This window comes from Amblyraja radiata, chromosome 5, assembly GCF_010909765.2.
Source record: "Amblyraja radiata isolate CabotCenter1 chromosome 5, sAmbRad1.1.pri, whole genome shotgun sequence".
Taxonomy (NCBI): domain Eukaryota; kingdom Metazoa; phylum Chordata; class Chondrichthyes; order Rajiformes; family Rajidae; genus Amblyraja; species Amblyraja radiata.
In genome coordinates, this window is record NC_045960.1 from 97,306,730 (window position 1) to 97,327,641 (window position 20,912).

At 41.2% G+C, this 20,912-nt stretch overlaps 1 long non-coding RNA gene across 1 annotated transcript; it reads left to right on the forward strand.

Annotated features, from left to right (window-relative positions):
- The first annotated feature begins 3,008 nt into the window (after positions 1–3,008).
- Positions 3,009–19,795, forward strand: LOC116972867. The gene is made up of 3 exons (XR_004411935.1): positions 3,009–3,019; positions 14,009–14,012; positions 19,761–19,795. It is a non-coding gene; the product is annotated as an uncharacterized LOC116972867 (long non-coding RNA).
- The last annotated feature ends 1,117 nt before the right edge of the window (positions 19,796–20,912 follow it).

The following is a 20,912-nucleotide window of genomic DNA, read 5'->3' on the forward strand; positions in this document are numbered from 1 at the left end:
ATGAGATGGACATTATTCCCTGGCAGATTGTCCTTACTTGAATGAATGAATCTCGTTATTGTCATTGCACATGGTACAACGAAATTTAAAAGTCAATCCCACGGTGCGATTCACAAGAGCAATTTTAAATATATAAGAAAAGGTGAAAATATATACATATAAAAACAAATTACAGATAAATAACAATAGCAGCTGAGGTAGAACCATTCAGTTGAATGTGAGTGTTATTTCTTATTTTGCATTGTTAAGTTCACGTATGGCTATGGGGTAGAAGCTGTCTGTGCGAGTTTTGAAAGACCTGTACCGCCTGCCAGAGGGCAGCGGGTGGAACAGGTTGTTACCAGGGTGGGAAGGGTCCTTCAGGATGTTGGCTGCCCTGCCAAGGCAGCGAGAGCTGAAGATGTCCTTCAGGGAGGGCAGTGGACAGCCAGTGATTTTTTGTGCGGTGTTGATGACCCTTTGAAGACTTCCTGCAGTATAGCAGGAATTACATTTTTTTAATAACTTCATTCGCACCTAGCCATCTTGAACTCATTGGGTGAAGTTCTGGTTACCACACTACAAGAGGGAACGGTCCAGAAGAGGTTCGCCAGAATTGGAGTGCATTAGCTCTAAGGAAAGTATTGTTGTCTCACATGTGTCAGCAATTGAGGAACAGCATGACATAAGCATATAAAATTAAGGGAGGCAATGATAGGGTAAATAGAGTATTTTTTCCCAGGTAGAATAGTCCAATATTAAAAGGAATAGGTTTAAGGTCAGAGGGGGAAGGTTTAAAGATGGGCTACGAGGCATATGTTTAAAAGACAGACAGTAGGAGCTGCCAGACAGTGGCGGACTGGGTCTAAAAATATTGGTTGCCAGGAGACAAAGGGGGCCCACCCACAACTACAATGCTATCATTTAACAGGGGCCCAGCTTACCATCACTTGCTATCACTTCATCAGGGGCCCACTTGCCATCGGGCAAGCTGACACCCTGGCCAGTCCGCCAATGCTGCCAGGAGAGGTGTTAGGAACAGATACAAAAGCAACATGTTAAGAGGCATTTGGACAGACATATGAACAAGTAGAGAATACAAACAATGTGTGGACAGATGGGATTAGTTTAGATTGGCCTCATGGTTGGCGTAAACATGGTGGGCTGAATGGCCTGTTCCGGCACAGTGCTGTTCTATGTTTGTTCTAAAGGCTTAATTTAAGGTTTTTGCAGTCTTTTTTTTAAACTTTACATTCCCACATCCTTGATATTTCATGACAAACACAAGAAATGTCTACAAACACAAGAATTCTGTATCCATCAAGAAGGGATGCCACGAGTTCACACTCTCCATAAAGGCACATCTATCTGAGATTTCAGAGTGTGGGGAAAATGAGCTCCGTGCTAATTTCCAATTTCTTTCCAATTATTTATTATTTAAGTAGCCACAGTTTGCCATTCTACATTCTCCTTAACTCTCTTTCCTTTCACAAACATTAATGCCTGACCAACTCCATCAAAGTGAGTTGCTGATGTCAGAGCAACATCAGCAACATCTAGCTTTGCTGCTTGCCCGGTTTTGCAAACAATAAGTGGAAGATGATCAACACGAGCAAGAAACAATCTGCTGGAGGAATGCAACAGGTTAAGTAGCATCCGTGGGGTTTAATTGTCAACATCTCAGGTCAAGACCCTGCCTTGGGACTGAGAGCAAAGCAGAAGAGAGGATGTGAGATATGGCATGGACCAGTAGATGATAGGTCGACTGAGAAGGGTTAATAGATGACGGGCAAATGGAGTCAGGTGAGGAGGTCAGGGGTGGAGTTGGAATACAGAGGTGGATGGTAGGTGGAGCTAGAAGGGGTCAATCGATCAGATTCTAGGAGAGATATAGTTATGAGATGAAAAGGATATAAAACCACCCTATAACATTATTTTATGGAAGTTCAAAGAATTTCTCCATCATTGCCAAATCCATTATTTATCCCGTAATCAACACAGGGCAGTGGTACACTTATGCCCCTGTCCCACTTAGGAAACCTGAACGGAAACCTCTGGAGACTTTGCGCCCCACCCAAGGTTTCCGTGCAGTTCCCGGAGGTTTTTGTCAGTCTCCCTACCTGCGTCCACTACCTGCAACCTCCGGCAACCACCTGCAACCTCCGGGAACCGCACGGAAACATTGGGTGGGGATCAAAGTCTCCAGAGGTTTCTGTTCAGGTTTCCTAAGTGGGACAGGGGCATTTCTAACAGCTCCAGTGGCCTGGGCTTGACACTGACCTCCATCAATGCCCGTGTGCAACTTGCACATTCTCCCTATGACCACATAGGTTTCCTCTGGGAGCCCTGGTTACCTCCCTCATTGCAAGGAGATGTACATTGGTCGGCTAACAGGCCAAATAAATTGCTCCCACTATTTCCATAAGTGGTAGGATGTGGGGGGTGGAGGAGATGTTGAAGGGGACGCAGATAGAATAGGTTGCAGATAAATAAGTAGCAAGTGGAATAGCTTTGTGAGTTAGCAGAAATATGATGGGCACAATGGTAATGCTTGCATGCCATAATTAAATATGGAAAACATGTAATCATGAGGTAAACACATAGTGGTTAAGCTGTTGGCAAGCAATGGTCTAGACTATTGATTCCGATGCATTAATTTGAATTGCCCCCATGCAGCTTGGGCATCAAGTAATTAAATAAAACATTTAGAATAAAAAGCTGATACCAGTATTGGCTGGTACCAGTTTGCAAAATCCTTCTGACCAGGATTCTTCTGGTCTGTGACTTGAGATCCATCAAACTCCAGAATACTCCCTTCCCATCCCTCCCACCTTCTTTGCAATTTAAACTTATTGGAGATATTAGAGGAATAGATCAGGTAGATGCACAGAGTCTCTTACCCAGAGTAGGGGAATCGAGAACCAGAGGACAAAGGCTTAAGGTGAGGGGGAAAGATTTAATAGGAACCTGAGAGGTATCTTTTTCACACAAAGGGTGATGGGTGTGTGGAACGAACTGCCGGAGGAGGTCATTGAGGCAGGTACTATCGCGACATTTAAGAAACATTTAGACAGGTTCATGGATAGGACAGATGTAGAGGGGTATGGGAGAAACATAGGCAAGTGGAACTAGTGTAGATGGGACATGCTGGTTGGCGAGGGCAAGTTGGGCCGAATGGACCGTAAGACTCTATGACTCTAGATGTCCAGTGCAAAAACAGCATTGTATAAGTGGGTATGAAATACACAAGCAGGTATATGGAAATGGAGAACTATGTTACAAAATGAAGAACTAACTGGATGTGAGCTACCATGGGAGTGACTACATTCATCCAGCAGGGCCTCTGACATTAGACTGCACCAGCTGAGATCAGGAGGATATGGAATACTGGCCATTGTTCAGGCTCAAGGACATAATGTAAACATCATGGGATGACCCAGTCAATAAGAAGGTTAAACCATCTGCTAATATTTTATTCAACTCTTGGCTGGGCATGCATGTAGTGTATGTATTCAATTGTACTATAGGTCTGGTGCCAGGCAGAGATGAACTAAAAATAAAGTGTAACAATGCATCTTTACCTTTGTTCTGCAGAGAAGCTGTCTGAAACACTTAGCTGCCTTCTCTCCAATGATATAATAATATCAAACCTTTAATATTGGTGACGAACTTGGGTCACGTGACGCTTTAATAATTCGGTCCCCCCCCCCCCCCCCCCCCCCCCCCACCACCCCCCACCACCAACAAAACTAACTTGCCTTTCTCTCTTCCTAGTTCATAAGATCTATGAGCAGAATTAGGCTATTTGGTCCATCAAGTCTACTGCGTCATTTACCACCGGCTGATCTATCTTTCCCTCTCAATCCAATTTTGTCTGAAGAAGGGTCTCGACCCGAAACCTCACCTATTCCTTCTCACCAGAGATGCTGCCTGTCACGCTGAGTTACCCCAGGTCTTTGTGTCTATCTTCAGGTTTAAACCAGCATCTGCAGATACGTTCTACACGCCTATTCTCCTGCCTTCTTCTGATGGCCTTCGACCTGAACTAGCAGCTCTGATTCCCTCACCACAGATGCCATCAGACCTGCTGAGCATTTCCAGCCTTTTTCTGATTTTTATTTCAGGTACAGAATTAGGCCAGGATGCTTGCAGCTGAATCCACAGCACTCCTCCATTGGTTAACTGCAATGAAAATGACAGCAGTTGTTCATGTAATGATAAAAATAATATACTGCAGGCCTCATTCTTAGTTTAAAAAAAAGCCTTGTAATGGAAATTCATTCCCCCACCGGGTTAAAAGGAATGCAGAGTGAAATAGCTTCAATTAAATTGGGAGAACATCAATTGCTCTGGCTCTGGAGAAAACGTAACTGTTTCCTGTCCATTATACATCATCGGAGAGAGAGAGTGTAAGGTACTCACACTGAGATCACTCAAAGATTAATGAAATCCATAATAACTGGGATTTTTGTTCCCCTCCAGGAAGTTCTGAATTGTTAGTGATACAGTGCTGAATAAATTCTGTTCCACAACGAGTGCTGACCAAGGTATGCAGATTGGGGCAGAGAAAATATTTCTTGACACTACCATTTTCCATTGCATTCTCAGATTTATTTCACAGTGTTTCTGGAGAACTTTGGACCGAAAAGCTGGAGAAAAATATAAGCAATTAATCCACTGACTTTGTACAATTTTTTGGCTGTTTACCAGGAACAGACCAAACGAAGGTCAGGAAATTATAGTTTTACGTGTGACATTGGGTGGTAATTAAAAGTAACTTGTGCGTAATGTTTTCAGTCATTTGTCATGAGAAGAACTGTCCAAGTACAAGATGAAATCAATGTTATGAAAATGAAAAATGCATGAGGAAATTATCATTTTAATTTTACCATTATTTCCCTGGTAAATTATTCAACTGTTTGACAAACACCATTTGTATATGTAACAAATGCAAAACATGGATTAGCATGTAAAGGTTGTCGTTTTCGCTTGGGAAACGCTTTGCTCTCTGTGTTTCACCTTGGAAAAGTGTTATTATTGCTTTAAGTAGGTTATTGTGTGTTTATTAGCACCTTGCATTATTATAGCACCTTTAATGAAGCTAATCTTCCCAAGGCATTACACACCAATGTCACCAAGTGTATACTGACACCGAGTTACCAAAGAAGATATTAGGACAGAGGAAAATAGACTTGTGAAAAGAGAAATGTTTTAGGGAGAAAGGTGGGGGGGGGGGGGGGGGGGGGGGGGTTCAGCTCAGAATCAGGTAGGAAATGGTTGTACACAGTCTAGTTTTAAATCAACATACTGTGATTTACGATACTGTGCACAACAGCATCTTTCTTTTAGCAAGGACATGTTTTATTTATGCCCATGTATTTCTTTATAGTCCCAATCACAGCATGAAAATCTTTCTTGTTGGCCTGGATTATGCCAAGTGCTGCCATCTCTCACTGCTCAAAGGCTGAGTTCTGACACTGACCACCTCTCTGGGCCTTTTGTAGCAGTTCTATTCAATCCAAGGCTGACTGTGAAATATACATGAGATCGGATCTATAATTTCAGCTTTGATGTAAAAGTGGGAAAATTAAAAGCCTTGCGGTGACTCTTCCTGGTTGTTATTAAGATTGGAAAGGTGGAACCTGCAATTTAACTGGATTGAAGCAAGTCTAACACTGACACCTAGTGGTCAAACCTGGAATGAAGCGACTTTACCTTAAAATTAAATTAAATCAATTTAGTAAGAGTCTGAAGAAGGGTTTCGGCCCGAAACGTCACCTATTTCTTTTGCTCCATAGATGCTGCTGCACCTGCTGAGTTTCTCCAGCATTTTTGTGCACCTTCGATCTTCCAGCATCTGCAGTTCCTTCTTTAACACATAGTAAGAAAATCTACCAGATACAAGATGTAAAACAAACTCAGCCAGGCAGTTTTGTGAGTATTTAAGAAATATATTGTCAGAATTTTTCTTTATTTCAATAGTATTATATTATTGTATGGATTTAAGAGAGAGTTAGATGGAGCTCTAGGGGCTAGTGGATTCAAGTGATTTGGGGAGAAGGCAGGCGCGGGTTATTGATAGGGGACGATCAGCCATGATCACAATGAATGGCGGTGCTGGCTCGAAGGGCCGAATGGCCTCCTTCTGCACCTATTTTCTATGTTTCTATGTATATGAGAGTCATTGAGACATACAGCATGGAAATAAGCCCTTCAACTTGCCCACATTGACCAAGATGCCTTACCTAGTCCCACCGGCCTGCGTTTGGCCCATATCCCTCTAAACTTTCCTATCCATATATCTTTTATGTGTTGCTAGAGTACTTGCCACATACGTTTGATTGAAAGATATAGCATGGAAACAGGCCCTTTAGCCAACCGAATCCATGCCGATCAATCATTCGTTCACGCCAGTTCTAAGTTATCCCACTTTTACATTCACTCGCTGCACACTAAGGGCAATTTACAGAGACAAATTAATCTACAACCCCACACGTCCTAAAGAGGCGAGAGGAAACCAGAGCACTGAGAGGAAATCCACGCAGTTCACCAAAAAAACATGCAAACTCCACATAGAGAGCACCTGAGGCCAGGATCGAACCTGGGTCTCTGGTGCTGTGAGGCAGCAGCTCTACCAGTTGCGCCGTCATACTGTTGGTTAATTGGCCTCTGTAAAATTTCCCCTAATGTGAAGGGAGTTGATATGAAAGTGGGTAACTTACAGTAGAACTCGTGTGAAAGGGTGATCGATAGCCGATGTGGACTCGGTGGATCGAAGGACTTATTTCTTGCTGTGTTGCTAAACTAAACGGTGTAGGAAGCCATGTAATATTCAAACAGCAGGTAGAACAAATCTATAAATGTTCTAATACTTTCAGAACAAGTAACCACTGGGGTTCAGTGAGCAACACTTTGCCTCTGAGATCAGCTTCTGATCCCCATCTCCTGGTCTGAGTCACCAGCTTGATTTAATTCCCACTGCAGTACTGAGGGAAAGCTGTACTGACAAGAGGTATTTAGTTCTGGATTTTTATTTTTTTTAATATTTTATTTTATTAGAAGTAAGTACAATCATATGGCACCAAAGTGCCTAATATATATTTTCATAATACATTTTATGTACAGCTTCTTATTTTTTTTTGTTATTTAAAAAAAGATTAGAATAAGAAAAAGAAATTAGATAGTAAAGGATAGAAAGACGTGAGATATATATAGTGGGTGAAGAAAAAGAAGAAAGACAAATGAGTGAAGAAAGTTGAGAAAAAGAAAATAGAAAAAAGAGAATAAGACATAAAAACATTTTTTTTTAAATTAAATAGGGTAAGGAGATCATTGTTTATAATCTTGACCAACCCTCGTCCAGTCCTGAAACAGTTAGTTTTTACAATTGTGTTGCACCATATGATTCCAAAAAGACGACAAATGGAGACCAACTCGTTATGAATTGATCTGATTTATTCATTAGGAGGAATCGCATTTCCTCAAAATGTGCGGTGTCCAACATACTTGCAATCCACATTTTAAGCGTTGGTATTGATGTATTTTTCCAAAATTTATGTATTAATTTTTTTGCTATCATTAAACCATAGTTAAAAAATAAATTTTGAGATGTGTTCAATTTATTCCCATCTTCCATTACTCCAAATATAATCATTTCAGTATTAGGTTCCATTCTTATCTTGAATAATTTTGTAAATATTTCGAAAATATCACTCCAAAATCTATAAGGTTTTATGCAGGAAACTAACGAGTGTGTTATAGTTGCGTTTTGGGATAGACATTTATCACAAATGGGGGATATATTTGGATAAAATTTGTTCAATCTTGTTTTTGAATAATATAATCTATGTAAAATTTTAAATTGAATTAGATTATGTCTTACATTAATCGAACATTTGTGAATATATATCAAATACTTTTCCCATGTAACCTTCGTAATTTTTATCATTAGTTCCCGTTCCCACTCTTCTCTAAGTACCTCTGTCGATGGCAGGTCTATATTTAGAATATTATTATATAAATATGATATTAATTTTTGTGAGTCAGCTTCAATATTCATTACTTCTTCCAATAATTCAGGAGTTATTTTTTGATATCCTTGTATATATTTTTTCATGAAATCGCAAATCTGAAGATATTTAAAATATTGGTTGTTTTTCAGTTTAAATTTTAATTGTAATTGTTGGAATGATAGTAGGTTTCCCATTTCGTACATATCCCCGATCCTTCTAATTCCGAGACTGTCCCATTGGTTATATGTTTTATCAATAAGAGATGGTTTAAATAAAGGGTTATTCGCTATTGGCATTAACAATGATACATTTCTTAATTTTAAAGATAATTTTATTTGTTTCCAAATTCTTATTGTTCTGGATTTTTAAACTTTGTTTCCCCTCTGAGTTTGATATAAGAAATCCCAAGGCACTGTTACTAATAAATGTAAGGGAGTTCTTCCAGATAACCCCTTGATAACTCCACTTATTGACCGACATGCAGTAGGTGGAGATCTGGCCATTATAACTCTGCCGTACGCAAGATATTCCTGTGCGAATGCTGACTGGTGCATTTCCTACACTAAATCATTCAGTGTGCTTCAAGGAAGTACTTAATTAGTTATAAAATGATTCATTACATCCTGAGAATGTGAAAGATCAGTTCTTTTTCTGCAATGGTTCAATTGCAAACTGATCGGCACCCAGTTGTAAGTTCACAAGCTAGGCAAAACTCTTCTGCTGCCACAACCAAAGGCTTGCCTTATTACTGCTAGCAGAACAGGCAGGGCGAGGAATCCGGAATACTAAGCTGACTTAATGCACTTACAAGTTAACATGCTCATCACAATATGTTCATTTGAAAGAAAATGATGTCTCCCTCCATGCTAACATTTTTTCACGTCAGGTTGAGTTTATTACCATATGCACATGTACGGTAAGGTACAGGTACAATGAAAATCTTGCTTGCAGCATCATTACAGGCATACAGACCCAGACACAAAATGCTTCCTTTTCAGACAATCCCTTGGGATCAAGGATGCTTTGCATCCTTTCTGGTTTTGCAGGTTCTGAGGTCACTAAAGTGGAACTCACTAAATCTTCCATACACTGCCCTCCATAATGTTTGGGACAAAAACCCATTGTTTTTTTATTTGCCTCAGTATTCAACAATTTCAGTTTTGGGATAGAAAAGATCACATGTGGTTAAAGTGCACATTGTCAGATTTTAATAAAGGTCATTTTTATACATTTTGGTTTCACCATGTAGGAATTACAGCAGTATTTATACATAGTCCCCCCATTTCGTGGCACCATAATGTTTGGGACACAGCAATGTAATGTAAATGAAAGTAGTCACGTTTAGTATTTTGTTGCATATCCTTTGCATGCAATTACTGCTTGAAGTCTGCGATTGATGGACATCAGCAGTTGCTGGGTGTCTTCTATGGCGATGCTCTGCCAGGCCTGTATTGCAGCCATCTTTAGCTTATGCTTGTTTTGGGGGCCGGTCCCCATTCAGTTTTCTCTTCAGCACATAAAAGGCATGCTCAATTGGGTTCAGATCGGGTGATTGACTTGGCCACTCACGAGTTGACCATTTTTTAGCTTTGAAAAACTCCTTTGTTGCTTTCGCAGTATGTTTAGGATCATTGTCTTGCTGTAGAATAAACTCCCGGCCAATGAGTTTTGAAGCATTTATTTGAACTTGAGCAGATAGGATGTGTCTATACACTTCAAAATTCACTATGCTACTACCATCAGCAGTTGTATCATCAATGAAGATAAGTGAGCCAGTAACTTCAGCAGCCATACATGCCCAGGCTATAACACCCCCACCACTGTGTTTCACAGATGAGGTGGTATGCTTTGGATCTTGGGCAGTTCCTTCTCTCCTCCATACTTTGCTCTTGCCATCACTCTGATATAAGTTAATCTTCATCTCATCTGTCCACAAGACCTTTTCCCAGAACTGTGGTTGCTCTTTTATGTACTTCTTGGCAAACTGTAACTGTAACTGATACAAATAATGTCATACACAAGTAAGGGTAGATGCTGGTTGACAAAAAGTGAACACACAGTGCTGGAGTAACACAAAGACGCAACAGAATTTTGGAAACGTCATCCCGTCACCCATTCCTTCTCTCCAGAGATGTTGCCTGTCCCGCTGAGTTAAAGAGTGCCCACGGTAGACTCACGTCACTCCGCCAAACTCACGGGCTACTATGTTCTTACAACGAGTTTAAAAGTTAAAACATTTTACTTCAAGAGTAAATTTGACTCGTGGAAATCTTTCATCATGTTGAAAGATTTTCACGAGTTAACAAGTTTCCCGAGTATCTGCCGTTAGCGTTACGAGTTCAGACGTTCCCGCTACATTAATTCTACGTGATTACCACTAGTTTGATTTGTTTTAAACTCGGGATCACTCGTGGGTGGACTCGCACCGTGAGACAGGGCCATTACAGTTTTATTCTTGTACAGGATTTAGTTACTATGCAACAAATAGCTGGAATAAACTTCCTGAAGATTTAAGACTTGCCTCAACTTTGACCACTTTTAAAACAAGACTGAAAACTTTTATGTTTACTTTAGCTTTCAGCTAAATCTTAACTACATTGCACTTTTAACTTTTGCACTTTTTATAATGCATTTTTAATTTTGTTTTTCTTTTCTTTTAGTTCTTCTATTTTATTTCATTTTATTATTTCATTTATTGTATGACATGTTTTTATGTGAAGCACTTTGAGTCTGCCTCGTGTATGAAATGTGCTATATAAATAAAGTTGCCTTGCCTTGCCTTGCCTTGTTTCTCAGTCTCATAATGGCTTCTTTGACTTTCATTGGCACAACTTTGGTCCTCGTGTTGATAAACAGCAATAAAAGTTTCCAAAGGTGATGGAAAGACTGGAGGAAAGCCTAGATGCTGAGAGCTTTCTTATACCTGCATTAAGGCGGCAATTAAACACAATTGAGCAATTACAAACGCCTGTGAAGTCATATGTCCCAAACAATGCCCTGAAATTGGGGGACTATGTATAAACACAGCTGTAATTTCTACATAGTGAAACCAAAATGTATAAAAATGGCCTTTAGTAAAATTTGACAATGTGCACTTCAACCACATGTGATTTTCTCTATTACAAATCTCTAATTGTGGAGTACAGAGGCAAATAAATAAATGATGGGTCTTTATCCCAAACATTATGGAGGGCATTGTAGATGGAGGCAAGAGGTAGCTGATGGGGTGTGGATGTGAGTTGGCAGTTTGTGCAATGGCCCATGACTATCGCTTACACGGGACTTTGATACATGTCCTCAAAAATTATCAATACCATTCCAAATGGTCCTTTCACACATGTAGCAGCAATGAACCAGGCATTCTCAGTAATCCATACATGGATGCATTTCTTCATGAGGACTTTGTGCACATCCATGAATGTCTGAAGAAAGGTCCTAACCCGAAACGTCACCAAGCCTTTTACTCCAGAGATACTGAGTTACTCCAGCAGTTTGTGTCTATCTCCCATTCTGTGAGTCTTACATTCAAAGGTACCGTGCAAACAGCAGAGTTTTTTTTTTAAATCTCTGCTTATTGACGAAAGATAATTAAAAAATGATCTTACAACGTATAAGGAAGATAAGATTATGGGTGTCATTGGCAGAATTATTGGATGACATTGATAAATTCAAGTTTTAGAGTTTAATTCTGTCCAGGCCTTTTCCTGTGAGGCAGAGTCAGCTGGAGATCAAGATTTAATCAAATCCAGGTCAAGTACAAACAGGGAGAGGAAAGCTTCAAAGAACACAAATTCTCCTTAATTTGGCCTGAGCCTGATCCCAAGTCAGAGGCTATTTCAAATGATGGTCTGGTTGAAAGGCATTGCAGGATCTTAATTACCATTGAGGGAGTGCTAAAGCTGTTTCTTTCAACTTGTTGCAAACACTGAATCTTTTGCACTCTTCAAAGGCTGTATCAATGCAAATACTATAATTCCTGCTCCTTTTAGTGTTCGTGTTCTTTTTCCACTGCAAGACAATAATTCTGGACCGTCTGAAGAAGGATCCCGACCCGAAGCGTCACCTGTCCATGTTCTCCAGAAAGACATTGCTTGGCCAGCTGAGTTATTCCAGCACTTTGTGTCTTTTGTAAACCAGCATCTGCAGTTCCTTGTTTCTACTCCCTAACAATTCTGGACATTTTTGCAATACAGGAAGCCCCCAGCTTAGGAGAGGGTTCCATTTCTGAGAACTATTCGTAACCCGAACTGTTAGTAAGTCGTACATATGTAAAAACAGTGCGTGGGTCGGGATTAGAACATCAGATAGGAGAGCGAGTAGGTGCAGGTGGTGTGGTAGCCAGCCAGCCTCACTGACTTATTGAGTGAGCAAGTCTGTGCAGCACTCCAGCTCTGCTCAACTAGACCCAGCCCCTGGATGTTGCAGCTCAGTGGGGCAGGAGGAGGAGTAGGTGCGTAGAAATGCCCCATTCACACGTGGCAGAGGATGCCTGCAGCAACCACCAAATCCATCTCGATCCATCCCGCTGGTCTGCTAAGCACTTATTCTGTATGTACTGTCTATCGTAAAGGACTTGCAACTGATTTTGGACTTTCCAATGTCATAGTAAAAGCAATGTTCAGGTTGATGAGTGTATGAGGGGTTGCAATGTAGATTAGAAAAAAATCTCTTCTTTCTCTTTTCTTTTTTTCTATTATAGGTTAAAGTTTTTAAAAGAAAAAAAAAGATAAGTTGTACACAAAATGTATTATGTTGCATATCATGATTAAGATGTATGTTCAATGCTTCTAATAATTTTTTTTTAAAGTAAATAAATAAGTAAATTTTTAAAAAATGATTTAAAAAAGTGGTGACCTAGTGGTGTTCAATTAAGAGGCGTTAAAGTAGGCCCATGGATATGCAGAGAATGGAGGAAAATTGATCATGTGAAGGCAGATGAGATTAGTTCAATTTGGCATCAAGTTTGGCACAGACATTGTGGATCAAAGGGGTTGTTACTGTCCTACACTTTTCCATGTTCTATGTTGAAGTGGTATGAGTTAGGCTGTTAGAATCAAGGTTATCAGGGAATCTGAGGAGAGGATTTAGCTTCATCCATGATCCTGTCACTGGTCAGCGGATATCCATGGAGCTCTGCCTTCCCAGCCACATTAGTCCCACATAAGCCCCGGATAATGATGTGTTACAGTTGATCAATGCCTAATTCTCCAGGAGAATCTAGCTCAAGATTCCCTTGATTGGCAACAATGCATACAGCAAACAGTCAATAATCCAAAGAATAGTTAAAGGAGGCATTGGGATCCAGTAGGTTAACACTTTATTTACTTGTTGAGTTAGAATCCACTTCAACCATTGACCACACTTGCAAGATTCAATCCCACAAAGCAATGAGGAGGCAAGGGGATAGGCCACCTAAAAATCATTTGGTTTCTCATTTCACCAATTCTGATGAAGGATCATCGATTTGTAATATAGACTCTGCTCCTCTTTCCACAGGTGCTATCTGACCTGCTGATTCCAACATTTTCTGTTTTCAGTATAATTTAACTGGGCAGTTGGTTGTCTAGTTTAGATGCAAGGTCTCAGCCTACCTGTTGCAAACATGAAATCCACATCTCCACTAACTACATGTGAGATCTTGATACGTCAACTTCCAAGAGGACCTATTTGACTGAGCTTGTTAATTTGTGTCATTTGGGGCTGACAACTAGTCTTTATCTGGGTTACATCAAATAAATGCAGAGTTGACACTAGTTATGCGAATTTCACTTAGACCTCCCGTGGAAAGGATTTTTTAATCTGAAGATTAATTGTCAACAGTCTTCACCTAAAACTCTCAGCATAGATCTCTCTTCCCTTCTCCATCATTTGTTTGTCCAATATAGTCATAGAGTGAGTGACACGTTTGGAAACAAACCGTTCGGACCAACTTCAAACAAGAGGACATGACTTCAGAATTAAGGGACAGAAGTTTAGGGGTAACATGAGGGGGAACTTCTTTACTCAGAGAGTGGTAGCGGTGTGGAATGAGCTTCCAGTGGAAGTGGTGGAGGCAGGTTCGTTGGTATCATTTAAAAATAAATTGGATAGGCATATGGATGAGAAGGGAATGGAGGGTTATGGTATAAGTGCAGGCAGGTGGGACTAAGGGAAAATAATTGTTCAGCACGGACTTGTAGGGCCGAGATGGCCTGTTTCCATGCTGTAATTGTTATATGGTTATATGGTTAACTTGCCCCCACCGGCCAACATGCCCCAGCTACACTAGTCCCACCTGCCTGCGTTTTGTCCATATCCCTCCATTATTAACACACCCTTATAATTTAGTTTAGTTTTTAGTTTAGTTTAGATAGTTTAGAGATATAGCATGAAACCAGGGCTTCGGCCCACCGAGACCGCACTGACCAACGATCTAGTTCTATCCTACGCACTAGGAACAATTTACAGAAGCCAATTAAACTACAAAGCTGCAAGTCTTTGGAATGTGGGAGGAACCTGGAGCACCCAGAGAAAATCCATGTAGTCATAGTGAAAACGTACAAACTCCGTATTGACAGCACCCAAATTCAGGATCGGACACTGGTCTCTGGCGATGTAGGACACCATCTCTACCACTGTGCCGCACTGTTGCAATCCTTTCAGCATTGGATATTTCACCAACCCATCACAGAGTTTGGGTTCATCACACTCTCAGCACTCGCCTCCATTGAACACAATAGTCCACATTTCATGGCAAAGATTTACTCTTTACTGGGTTCCATGTGGTTGCATTCTCTCTGTCCAGATTCCCATTTGTTATTCAGGGTGCCTCAAACAAAGAGAGTCCATGAATATCAGCCACACCAGGTGGCTGTGAATTTAACCCAGATTTGAGATCTGCACCCAAACTCTAGCCTTTCAGGCAGGAAGCCATATGCTAACTTTGTCTGAAGGTAGGTATGTTACAATACTTACCTTCAGCGGCGCTGCAGTTCTGCCACTGGCCGTGTGCGTGACTTTGGCGCCTTTGAGGGTGGGGGGAGGGGGGTGCGGGATTAAAATGCCGTTTTCTCCTGCCTGACCGAGATATATTTTCTTGGGCTGCAGGCTGATGCTGAAAAATTGTTCCGACTTGCGTTCTCTGAAGTTTTTTTTTTTAATCGCGTGACAATTTAATCGCTGGAGTAAAATAAAAAAGCTACTTCTAACGCCGTCAATGCCGACAACGGGACGGATCTCACGTAGGGGACAAACATAAGGTAAGTCGTTTATTTTACATATAAACTTGCTTCTTAGGATGACTTTAATCAAAATTTCATTGGCGAAAATGTGATTATGTAAATATACGAACCAGCAGTATTTTTCCTGCCAATATGGAGTTCAAATTCACCGCAAACCACAACGTTCCAATTGATCACGTTCCACAAAATCCCACTTGAAAGATGATTAAAATGGTCATTAATTTACGGGAGTTAAACATTAAACTCCTTCCATTTGGCCTATAAATTCATGACAATGAGATTTAAAAATTATGTTATATTGTGAATTCTTGTGTGAATGTTATTTGGACACAGGCTTTTTACAAATGTTAATATTTTCTTAAGAAATGGATAGATGTTTAGATCTAGTAATTGAATTTTGTAATTAGCTACAATTAGGTAACTAACTAATGATATGCTTTAATTTCAGGTCATCCAAGTAAGATTGTTTCATATTTGTTTCAGAATGATTCAATCTATAATAACTGAAAATTTCTTTCAGTTCTCTTAATTTTTAAGAAAGTTATGGGCTTTTGACTGTCCTCGATCACAGCTTTTGTGTTGTCAATGGAAAAACAATAGGGAACAAGATGCTAATTTCCGAGTATGAAAATGGCCATAACTTTTTTAATACTGAAGATATGAAAGTGAATTAGGTGTCAAATTAAACTTCTTTTTATCTGATGGGATAAATTAAAGACTTGATTTTTTAAATATCAAAATTTTGTGACATTGCTACTGAAGGCACCCACATAAGGGCAGCAAATAAATAAGTGTGTTCTTGGATGTTGCAGAGTTAGCTCATTGGAAATGTTCCCAAGTATGAATGAATCGAGAGACAATAACAAAAATTAACCAAAAGACCACGCCAGCCTGCGTTTTGAAATAAATCATAGTGAGAATATCCTAGTTAATAATGAAATATTTAATGTATTTTATTAAGTAAAGATTAATTTGACTTCTTTGGGTTTTGAGTAAACTGGGTTTTGTGATTCTGTGCTGTAGATGGGCTGGGTAATCAGGAAATTGGAGGCCAGCATTCAAACTGCATTCAAGCTGCTTCCTGTTATGTGCCAAGTAGAATACCATCCACAATGGTGAGAGGGAATGCATTTCCTGAGAAGATGCTACCTTCTGTAAACAGAAGCCTTGAGAGAGGACGTGCTTTCTGAGTTGGAAGTTACTGTAAACAGAAGCCTTCTGGTTGATAGCTGACAATCAAAGTTTACATTGTTAAGACGGAATTATAAATGTTGTGCTTCTTGACTAAGTTCCTGTTTTCAATATTTGTGATCAACAGTTTATGATTGATAGAACCACAGGATGGCAATAGTATTGTATCAGTGATAAGAATACTTTGAATGGGTAGAGCCTGTGATTTATTTGTGTTAGATGTCATTGTTGTATAAACATGTGACTATGTTTCCAAAACACTATAAAAGATGCTGTATGTCTTCATTCACTAGAGTGATGGCTCAGAAGGGGGTTAAGTATGTGTTGCATACTTGACTTTGTATCCCCTGCCACTTTCGCCGGCTAAATGATCAGCTTGTGTTGGTTTATCTAACCTATTGTGAGTTGTCTGTTTTAAGAAATGAACCTTAACAATAGCTGATGGAAATTAACTTAATTTTGATATTCTTCAAAATTCCATAAGATTCCACAAGATTTACTAATCATAGATTAAATAAAGTCATTGGCAGATAACCTTCTACAGACGTGATGTCAAAGATTCACAACTCTCGGACTGAAGGAAATCCTCTCCAGTCCTCGTGACCGAGCTCTTATCCTTGACCATCACCCCGACTTGTAAATTCCCATTTAATAGAAACAACCTCTCCGTGTCTAACTTGTCTTCTCCTCCGAGATGTTGAGGCATTTCATCAATGAATGCAATGGGAAATACAGGAGAAAATCCTCTTTGGTTCGAGAATGGTGAGAATGTGAAAATCACAAAACACAAAGAGCGACTGAGGCAAATAGCATGGATGCAAAGAAGGATAAAGTAGATGAACATCAGGGGAAGAAGAATGGATGGGTTACAGGGATGAGGGAGAGATAGGGGAAGGAAGGCAATTTAATGAGGAAATGGCGGGTTCCGATGCAAAACGTCATCTATTATTTTTCTCCAGAGATGCTGCCTGACCTGCTGAGTTACTCCAGCATTTTGTGTCTATCCTCGGTATAAAGCAGCATCTGCAGTTCCTTCCAACACAAAGAGTAAAATCATTGTGTGGAGATCAGGCTCCATAAAAATAAAAATCATAATTTGAAAGATTATTATTTATAAACTAGGAAAGCCTGAACATTTTATATGCCTCTCTGGAGCTGTTGGCTGTAGATTTAATCTGTCACCTTGTGTGTTATAGTTGACCTATCGGAACATTAAATTACAGCTTTCTGAAGTTTTTAGTGAGTACTGAATAATGGTTTTCTTCTTCAGAAACAGGAGTCAGCTCCAACCCAGCAATAGTTGTCCCAACAGTGCAGTCTTCCATTTCAAAGATCAACAGATTCCAGGTATTCCCTTACCACAACTGAACGATGGCCCAATTTATTACCCGTTGTGCAAAATTCCTTAAAAGCGAGGCCGAGATCTGCATTTGCAATATTCTAACAGTAGGAACGGAACATGTTGTCTGACACATATGCTACTCAAGAGGACAATTATACCATCTCTAAACCTACAACATCTGCCTGGAAAGTGCAATGTTTCCCCAACACCTGCCAGTTCCCTTCCAAGTCACATGCCATTCCATTGTGGACATATTGTAGTTCATTTTATATGGCTTAAAAGATGGCGGATGTGCGGGAGTGGGCGCCGTCTGTGTATGGCAGCCTGCCCGCAGCCTGTCTCTTCACCTTTTTTTAATTTTAAGTCCTGTCCTGTCCTGTTAGTAAAATGTTAGTTGGAGGTCTTTTATGTGGTGGGTGGGGGTGGGGAAGGGGGAAACGTTATTTCTTAGTCCCCTACCTGGTCGAAGAGGCAGCATCCCTCCGAGCTGCTTCTTCGCCTCGTCCTTGCGGCCTACCATCGAGATGCTGCCTGAGAATGGAGCGGTGTTTTCCTGTCGGGGCCGGGACCGGCTGGGACTACAGCTACAGGTGGTGGCACATCGCTGGGATACCAACACGGAGCGGGCGATGCCTTACCGGGTCGCCGTGCGGTAAGCTCCGGAGCGCTGTGGCTGCCGACTCCCAACATCGCGGAGCTGTGGCTGCGGGCGTCCGGCCGCGGGCGCCACTGGATTTGGAGCGCCGCGGAGCCTGGGATCGAGTTCGCGGGGGTTGGAGTTCCAACCGGCGCGGCCTGAGGACTACGAGTGCCCCGGTCTCCGGGGAGGAGGCAGCCGCTCCAGACTTTCCAAGCCGCTGAGGAATGTTTTACCCGACGCCGAAGTTCCATCTTCACGGCAAGAGGACCCTGAAAATTATCGGACTGGCTGCACGGCCACAAATGGGCCCCGACCTCGGGTGTTTCACAGAGGAAGAGGACTTAACTTTCTGGTGCCTTTCCCCACAGTGGAAATTTTTGATTCTGCTGTGGGGGGACGTTTGTGTTGAACTCTATAATGTGTCGTGTCCATTTTCTTTTTTTTTTAACCCTTTTCTATGGTTTGTATGGAAACTTATTATCTATTTTATGTAAAGCACTTTGGTATCAACGCGAGTTGACTTAAAACGTGCTATATAAATAAAACTTACTTACTTACTTACTTTTAGGAGTGGTTTGTGTTAGACAAGATTGCATATGTGCACCTATCAAATAAATATGATTATATTCAGAATCTGTGCACCTATTTGTAATTTGTTCCATTTTTTTATTGCTGACTTCAACCTGCTCCATCTGGTAATCAAATGGTCACAGGTTTCTTCAATGGCTGCCCTTTATCTGTGTGATGTACATAAGCGTTAGAAGATATAAAGTAGGAAGAAAACAGTTATAGGAGAAAAGAAGAAAAGACTCTACTGTGACTCTGGATACATTTTACAGATTATCACAGCCGCACTGAAAAGGAAATTGTTTGAAAGACTAGAAATTAAATAAAGCCTTTCACAGACACATGAAGTCTTGATGTACTTCACAGCCAATGTCACTACTGGGGAAAGGAAACCAATCAGTTAATCGGCACACTGCAAGTATGCTCTGGTTTGATGAGAAAATTAGCAGATTAACTGTACTGGAGGAGTCGACATTTGCAAGAATTAAATATTATTTTTCAGATGCGATGGGACAGCAGCTATGTCTTGATTTAATGTTTCATCTTCAAGGCTATTCACTCGATGACTCCTATTTAGTCGGATTGGTAAATTGGATCTGTTTAAGGTTCTCCTTAAAGTCAGTTCCCACTGGCTTACCTTAGGACAGGGGTCGGCAACCTACGGCCCCCGGTCCGAATGCGGCCCGTAACCCGAAATCATCCAGCCCGCAGGCGTATTTTTTTTCCCGTAATTATCCAGCCCGCAGACTTCCGTCATCTCCGGTACCTCCCGGATCCGAGACCGCGGCGCCCAGGCACGATGATGTAAGGACACAAGGAAGCCTGCGCTGGCGGCCGCAATGGCGGAGTTGTTGGGCGCCGAGCAGCACCGAGTGCCAAGTGCCGAGCGGCACCAAGCAGCGCCGAGCTCTGGCTGTACCGCACCCTGCACAAAGCCGCCGGCACGGCCGCGCACCTTCTGTGTCTGGGCTTCTCTGTTGGGATCGGGGTTAACAATAGGCCGGGGACGAGTGAGTGTGAGTATTTGAGCCACTGCCTTCAGGACAGAGCCAAGACAATGGTCCGTAGATACGCCATGTTCGTGAGCGCCCGTAGCTAGAGACCAGTGCTCTGGGTGGCGTCCTCGAAAGGGCGGGACCCATGTGAACACGTGATTTGATGCCTGCCATCCGGGGCGGGATCCATGTGTACACGTGATAGATGTGGCCCGCCATCCGCTCACAGACATGGGTCCTGGCCCCGATGCAGAACAAGGTTGCCGACCCCTGCCCTAGGATATAAAACTTTTAAACATAGTTTCTAGTAGAATTTAATCAAAAAGGTGAGATGTTACTTTAAACTTGCTTCAAAGCTTCTGTCAAACCTATAATCCACCCACTAGAACTACAAACATAAGAAAACAAAGATACGAGAAATAGGAGCATGAGGAGGCATATGGCCCTTTGTGCTTGTCCCACTATTCAATAGTTGATCTTTTAGTTTAGTCGCATTAATCCTTTGATCTCTGTACTCTGCAGCAGAGTCTCCACAGCTCTCTGTGCAGTTCCAAAGTTTCACTGACTTCCAAGTGAAGACATTTCTTCTCATTTCAGTCCTGAGTGACCACTCCCTTATTTTGTTACTGTGATCCTTGGTTCCGGACAACCCAGCCAGGGAAAACATTATCCTCGCCTTAACTCTGTCTAGCTCCATATGTATGTTATACATTTCAATGAGATCACCTCTCATAGAGTCATACTGCACAAAAACTGGCCCTTCGGCCCAACTCGTCCTTGCCAACCATGATGCCTCAAATAAGCTAGTTCCATTTTGCGTATAAAATGATGAGCATTAAAGACGGAGTGAATGCACTGAATCTTTTACCCAGGTCAGGAAAATCAAGAACCAAAGGACATGAGATTCAATAGGAACCTGTGGGGCAACTTTGTCACTCAGAGAGTGATGGGTATATAGAATGAGCA